The sequence below is a fragment of the Aethalodelphis obliquidens genome, unplaced genomic scaffold, assembly GCF_003676395.1.
Source record: "Aethalodelphis obliquidens isolate GAN/ISIS:26980383/991018 unplaced genomic scaffold, ASM367639v1 scaffold84, whole genome shotgun sequence".
NCBI classification, from domain to species: Eukaryota; Metazoa; Chordata; class Mammalia; order Artiodactyla; family Delphinidae; genus Aethalodelphis; species Aethalodelphis obliquidens.
The window spans coordinates 3,141,993-3,150,187 of record NW_020838028.1 but is presented as its reverse complement, the minus strand read 5'-3'; the positions used below and the strand labels follow the sequence as shown (position 1 = coordinate 3,150,187).

At 39.3% G+C, this 8,195-nt stretch overlaps 1 pseudogene; it reads left to right on the top strand.

The window, feature by feature from the left end:
* Nucleotides 1–5,035: 5,035 nt before the first annotated feature.
* LOC113613062 (eukaryotic initiation factor 4A-II pseudogene) lies at nt 5,036–6,716 on the top strand (annotated as a pseudogene).
* The last annotated feature ends 1,479 nt before the right edge of the window (nt 6,717–8,195 follow it).

Here is an 8,195-nt window from a genome sequence, read left to right as displayed (position 1 = left end):
CACCAGGGAAGTCCCTAGAATAAGGGAATTTTTGTATAGGGATTAGTCCTTATGAAATTGTGGGAGCTGATGAAGAAGTTAATGGAAGACCTTTGTGCCTCTGGTAATAGGCCTGGAGTCACTATAGGTCAACAGTGCCGCAAGTCTGGGTGTGAAATGGGACTACGTGAGGGCAAAATGGTACCCAAAAGGACAAACTGGAAGCCACAGGTACACACTAGACCTCACATCTGTCTCCCACTGTCTCCAAACTTAAGATGCAGGTGACCCGAAGAAGGGGCTCATCCCCTTCTCCACAGAGCTGCACACCTGCCTGGCCCAGGACTCTAAGAAGCTGAAGGAAGACATGCGGGGAGCCGGAGAGGCTGCAGACCAGCTGTGACCCCACACCAACACTTTGGGCCAGCAGATCAGCAACAATGCACACCAGCTTCACCAGTGCCTGGCACCCTCCACTGACCCTTCAGAGCAGTCACTGCCGCTTCATGTGTGCCTTTCAAATCACACAAGAATTTCTCTTTGGTCAATTCTAACCTCAAAACATGCAGAAAAGGGAATTCTAGGAAATGTTATTTTAGATCAGCTGAGTTGACACAATGTAAAGTCATCACACTAAGCAATGCTAACATGTCCTGCAAATTTGTGTTTGCCCCTCACACAGGACCTCCCATGCTCCAGAGTTTTGCAGGTCACCTCCTTTTGCCTCCCAAGTACTCTGCCGGGTTGTACTCATATCATCCTGTTCCCACTCCATGGTAGGCACAGCTAAGTCTCTGCTGAAATTATTGATACCCTGGAGTAATCGAAGTATGGACCCAGCAATAGAGGTGGCCAAGGCCAACACACCTCCTTTTACTTCCACCCACCAATTGGAAACTCTAGATGTCAATGTCACCTTCAGTACCTAGATTAACCATCCACAGTACTAGACAAAGGAGGAAGAGTTCAAATTCCTAGCTCCACATATCTCCGCACCCAGCTTCTGTTTCTGCCTCTGCCTCTGCCTTCCCCTCCTTAAAGCCCCGATGGGAACATGACAGTGGGAACACACAGTTAGTTCTTCAGGCAGAGAACCCCCTCCTGCACTCACCAAGCGTGCTTGGGCCCCATGGCCCAGAGAAGGGAATAACAGTGGGCAATCCAGCAGCGTTCCCAAAGGCAGCTAAATTAGTCTTAAATAACAACCTGAGTAGGATACCAAAGTGAAGTGATGTTAGTGTCATGCGATGTGTAGCCTGGTTATTTTGTTAGCTTTTCCTACAGTAAGATGAAGAAATCATGTCTGCACTTTTCTGCTGCAGTCTAGTCTCATGACCTTGTAATGGCAGTGTCTAAGCGAAAAGAGAATTCTCTCTCTCTCTCTCTCTCTCTCTCTCTCTCTCTCTCTCTCTCTCCATCTCTTTTTTCTCTCTCTGACATACACACACACACACACACACATGCAAACACACACCCCCCTCTCAAGAATAATCAATATTTTTAGACATTTGGCATCTTAAAAGCAGACTTGATGAGATGGAGGAGACATTCTGTCTTCAGTGTGGAATAGTCCTGCTAAAAATTACCAAGTATTTAGTACTAAATAGAAGCTCTAACATCTCAGAGGAAGCATTTGCTTTCAAGTTCATGGTTGCTTCACTGTTTCCTCCAGGAACATTAGGTGGTATTCGTCTTACACTTGTGCAACTTAAGCTTTGTTTCTGGTGATTCCCATAACCTCCACCACCAAATCAAAGTCTCTTCCACTGGTGACTTGCAGCTCCACCTCTAGATGGAGAGAACTGTGAGCAACTTTTAAAGGATTCTTCCCTAGTTAAAAAAAAAATTGAAAAGTTCAGTCAGACATTCCATTGCCTATTCAATGCACCTCCTGACGGAGGTTATCTCTGAGCCTCGGTTTGTGAAATGGGGCTAATACCTTTCTTGAAGGGGAATTATAAGAAAGAAATGATGCGAATTCCCTGGCTGTCCAGTGGTTAGGAGTTTGTGCTTCCACTGCCGCTGCCCGGGTTCCATCCCTGGTCGGGGAACTAAGATCCCACAAGATGCTTGTGTGGCCAAAAAAAAAAAAGAAAGAAATGAGATTTAGTATAATATTCTCTTGACACAAACTTTGTGTACTCGATAAAGAAAGCTATTCAATTCACAGGCATGTATGTGTACAAACATATATGTATGTATATGAATACATATCCTTATATATCACGTTACATATATCAGGAAAAAAATAATTACTGTTTCCATATTGAGCACATATGCGAAAAGGAAAGAAATTCATCTATTCAGGGAGTGGGAAATGGAGTGGAAAAGACAGAGAGGTATTGAGTGAGGAAAAGTTCAACGAAATAAGACAAACAGACACTCTATAAACTAACTGTAGCAAAATCCCATTTGTATTCCAATTTTGGATCTACCAAGAGATATCCTTGAATAGTCTATGTTATTTCAAATAAACTGAAACCAACTGCCCTTGAACTTTATTCCTACTGTAAAAAATATATATATACTAAAATTTTGAGGCTAGTGAGTTCTAACAATTTTCCAGGGTTTCTCATAAGAACATATGCTTGTGTGCTGTCTAATTTTTCACCTAATTTTAAGCTGCTAAATCATAGTATGTGTTTATTATGCTTAAATGTGCAAAGTTGAAACAATGTTAATTTTTTTCTTGGCCTTTCATATGGCTCAAATGTTTTTACTGTTTTCCTAAATACTACTATTTAAGTCATATGGGGGGAATCTCTGTATTCACCACGTTTTTCACATTTAGCAAATTAATACAAATTATAAACCATTTGTTTCATGTTGCTAATGAATTCCTTCATGTGCCATGACTCACTGAATAATTATTGAGATACTACTGGGTGCCAGGTATTATTCTAGACCCTGGAGAAACAGAAGTCTCAGTTTCTGATTCAAACAGAATTATTGAATCTGTTACTGGGGTAGACAAACATTTTTTCAATCACTGCACAATGTGATCAGAGGTAAATACACAATACTACGTGGTAAGGAAGGAAGTTACAAATATTCTATGGGGAACAGAGAGAAGTTAGAAAACAATGGTATGATAGAGGTGATATTTTAACTGGGTATTAAAAGAGAGGCACACATGGAAACAGTAGAAGAGGGTTTTAAGCAGAGAAAACACATGAGCAGTGTCAGGGAGAGTGGAAAGATCATGAGTCCTGCTGGGTTAAGGCAAACGAGGTCCCAGGGGAGAGAATGAGGTGCAGAGGGAAACCAACACAGCAGGTACATTTGGAAGAATTTGCACTTTGTCCTGTCAGCACAGGACCCTTCAAGGATTTACTTTCAAAATACTGACTTAGTTCAAACATTCAAAAAGTGAAAATCAAAGAAAATGATATAGAACTGATACTTTCCTTGGTATTTCTTATTGAATTTTAACCTGTACACTACAATATTATACTAGGTTTCCAACCAATTTGAAACATATTAAAAAGGTCTGCTAATGAACTGTATGAAAAAGGTTCAAAGTCAAGACATTTTAACTGATAGGAGTCTGGGAGTAAGCTCAGAATAGGATACTACTTCCACGTGAAAGTTCTCTCCATTGTTACACTGTGGAAAGACTTGGTCATTACACTGTGGAAAGTTTTTCTTCTACCTCATGGAATATTAAGGAGTATTTTCCTTCCAGCTTACCTATCATCAGTGATTGTAAGCTATCTGTAAAGCTATATTTTTAATGATCCATTCCTGTAAAAATGTAAATTAATATTTTAAAAAGTATAAGAGCAATATATTTCTTTTGGAGTGGTGAGGTGTCTGCACAGGAAAGATAGAAGAAATAACAGACTCGGGATTTCAAAGAGGCCAGGGACTGATTTATCAGAAGACATTAGAAGCAGAGTTGTATGTGGACATTTATATTGTGATACAAAGTCTTTGAATAAAAGACAAATAATTCCAAGCAATGTTTAAAACAACGCCAGAAGCTAACACTCTCTAAAAAGAAGCAAGAAGCAGAATTTCTAAGAGTTAAAATAAGAATGATCCTTCATTAATTTTAATTTTATAGAAAAAGTCAAATCTATTTCAACTTATAACCACTTACATCCACTGGCTCTTATTAATTGACATAGATACGTTGTACATAGTTGTTATTAGACTGTACATGCAAATTTGTATTTTTATTCACCTATTCTTCATATACTTCTATTCGTACACAGTCATTTCTAATTATTAGGATGTATTCTAATTAGGATCTCTACTTGAACCAATTGCAGAAGGAATTTCTACCATTTCCATATAAAAAATCACCACCATTCATATCAAGTTGAATTGCATTTCAAAGTACACTAGACCAGGAGTTAAGAGACCATATTTTAGTCCCAGGTGTGCTATTAATAATCCCAAGTAGCTTGCTGCAAACTACTTTTTCTCCTTCAAACTCCATTTTTCCAACTATAAAATAAAATGTTTAGAAGGAAGATCTAGGGTACCTTCCAGGCCCCAGATGCAGATCCTGATACACAGTATTCATTCGTTCATTTATTCATTTATTTATCCATTCAACTGATATTTACTGGGTATCTTGTCTGTGTCAAATGTTGGAGCTACAGCACCTGGGATACAGCAATGGAAAAAACCATCAGAAGCCCCTACTCTCCTGGAATTTACATAGTCATGATGGGAGACAAATAATAAATCAACAGTAAATGCAGTAATTTCAGAGAGCTATAAATGCTGGTAATATGATTAAATGTCTGATGCGGAGCAAGCATTTGGTTTGGGTACATATGTGCAGATTGATGTACAATGCATAATATATTTGCCCCACAGTGCTTCATATTTGAGTGATGTTTAACTGCAACTTTCCTTGCAATTAGATTTTTGTACCCACTGGTATAAACAGCAAAAATAGCTTATAGACATCTTATATATTGTTCTTTATAGATTAGCTGCCCAATTTAGGCAAAATCCCTTTTAAAATATAATTATAATCTGGAGCATATAGACAGAATATTAACATAGAAGTAAAAAGGTATTAGCTTTCCAGTCGGGCACTGAGTGATTCATTGGATCATGTCTGGTAGCTCCGCGGATTATAACAGAGAACACGGCGGCCCAGAGGGAACGGAGCCCGATGGTGTCATCGAGAGCAACGGGAATGAGATTGTGATAACTTTGATGATATGAATTTAAAGGAGTCTCTTCTTCGAGGCATCTATGCTTATGGTTTTGAGAAGCCATCAGCTATTCAGCAGAGAGCTATTAGCCCGTGTATTAAAGGGTATGATGCGATTGCTCAAGCTCCGTCAGGTACTGGCAAGACAGCCATATTTGCTATTTCCATCCTGCAACAGTTGGAGATTGAGTTCAAGGAGACCCAAGCACTAGTATTGGCCCCCACCAGAGAACTGACTCCACAGATCCAAAAGGTAATTCTGGCACTTGGAGACTATATGGGAGCAATTTGTCATGCCTGCATTGGTGGAGCCAACGTTCGAAATGAAATGCAAAAACTTCAGGCTGAAGCACCACATATTGTTGTTGGTACACCAGGGAGAGTGTTTGATATGTTAAACAGAAGATACCTTTCTCCAAAATGGATCAGAATGTTTGTTTTGGATGAAGCAGATGAAATGCTGAGCCGAGGGTTTAAGGATCAAATCTATGAGATTTTCCAAAAATTAAATACAAGTATTCAGGTGGTGTTGCTTTCTGCCATAATGCCAACAGATGTGTTGGAAGTGACCAAAAAATTCATGAGAGATCCCATTCGAATTCTGGTGAAAAAGGAAGAATTGACCCTTGAAGAAATTAAACAGTATTATATTAATGTTGAAAGAGAGGAATGGAAGTTGGATACACTTTGTGACTTGTACGAGACACTGACGATTACACAGGCTGTTATTTTTCTCAACACAAGGCATAAGGTGGACTGGCTCACTGAGAAAATGCATGCCAGGGATTTCAGTTTCTGCTCTGCATGGTGACATGGACCAGAAGGAAAGAGATGTTATCATGAGGGAATTCTGATCAGGGTCAAGCTGTGTTCTGATCACTACCGACTTGTTGGGGTCGATAGCAGCAGTTGATGACGAGATGGCACTCAGAAACGGCGATGTAATTTAGGACGTGGAATCATAAGTGAAACAGCACACTGTCTGAATAAAGAGCGAAATTGGCAGAGCGGGTCGATTTGGGAGGAAAGGTGTGGCTATAAACTTTGTTACTGAAGAAGGCAAGAGGATTCTTCATGACACTGATACTTTCTACAATACTACAGTGGAGGAAATGCCAATGAATGTGGCTGACCTTATTTAATTCCTGGGATGAGATAGTTTTGAATGCAGTCCTCGCTGTTGCTGATAGGCGATCACAACGTGCATTGTGCTTCTTTCTTTGGGAATATTTGAATCTTGTCTCAATGCTCATAGCGGATCAGAAATACAGATTTTGATAGCAAAGCAACATTAGTCGTGAGCTCTTGTGAGGAAAGTCGTTGGCTTTATCCTCTTTAGAGTTAGACTGTTGGGGTGGGTATAAAAGATGGGGTCTGTAAAATCTTTCTTTCTTAGAAATTTATTTCCTAGTTCTGTAGAAATGGTCATATTAGATGTTCTCTATCATTTAATAATATACTTGTGGACTAAAAGATATAAGTGCTGTATAAAATCAGCCAATTATGTTAAACTAGCATATCTGCCTTTATTATGTTTGTCATTAGCCTGACTAGAAAGGCCTTTATTTTATTTTTTTTTTTTGCGGTATGCGGGCCTCTCACTGTTGTGGCCTCTCCCGTTGTGGAGCACAGGTTCCGGACATGCAGGCTCAGCGGCCATGGCTCACGGGCCCAGCCGCTCCACGGCATGTGGGATCCTCCCGGACTGGGTTACGAACCTGTGTCCCCTGCATCGGCAGGTGGACTCTCAACCACTGTGCCACCAGGGAAGCCCGCAGAAAGACCTTTAAAATTGATTTTTTTAGAAAGCATTTGAATGCATTTTGTTTGGTATTATATTTATTCGATAAAGTATTTAATTAGTGCTAAGTGTGAACTGGACCCTGTTGCTAAGCCCCAGCAAGCAATCATCCTAGATAGGGTTAAACGTTTACCCCAGTAAAATTGCCATATTGCACATGTCTTAATGAAGTTTGTATGTTAAATAAATTGTATATTCACTTTAAAAAACAAAAAGATATTAAAGTGAAAAGGATATGAGAAGAGGGTCATTCAGTTGTTCATCCATGGGGCACCATGACAGATCAGAAGGTGGTTAATACTTGCCACGTCCAGAAAGGAAGCACAAAGGTAGCATCAAGAAGACCATGCTTACTGATAGGATTTTGCATGGATTACGCACACTTATGTTTCATCTTTTTCTTTTATTAAATGATGAAAATATTTGTCCCTCTCTATTTTCCATTGAAGACATAAAGATAAATTTATAATTTCCCTAAATTTGAGATGCTATTTGCTACCATGTGCATACTGAGTTTACAAAAGGCATATTCATCACTAAAGCAGTCTGCATGTGCCCTAACAGTCGAGTACAGCTTTGTTAGGACGGGTTTTGAAAGTATGTATTGTCACTATACAGTGATTGCCATTTTTAAAATAAAAATCAAGTCTGTGTTTTAAATCATACAGAAATCCCTAAAGTTTTCCTCTTAGCTGATTTGGTGAACAAGTTCTGTATTTTACAAACATCTCACCTATAAACGACTTCAAATAGTACTGTGCAAAATGGAACAGAAATGCAAAATAATGGACAAAAATCTGTGGTGATGAAAGATGTCTATTTCATCGATATACTTGTTCACATAGGAGATTTGGAAAATAATGTTAAGTATGCCTCATTCTCCCAGAATTCCACAGAGGAGTGGATGAGGATCTTCCCTTTACACGGACACATATCAAATGTAAAAACCTATTTTTTAATAGGCCAAATTGTACCTCCCTAAAACAAAGATGGGTTGAACCCAGAACACTAATCACACCAGCTTCTAAGCAGAACAGCTGCTGCCACATCAAGATGCTCTGGGCAAAGATGAGTGGAATAAGTTGGCCTTTGCCAAAGAAACTGTAACAATGTAACTGCAAAAACAACAACAAAATCCACTCAATTTCCAAAAGTGACAAAATACTCTGAGAAAGTACCTTAAAGTCAGAGTTAAAGATACTACCACTACTTATTTAGAGCTAAAATTTCTCTTCCACA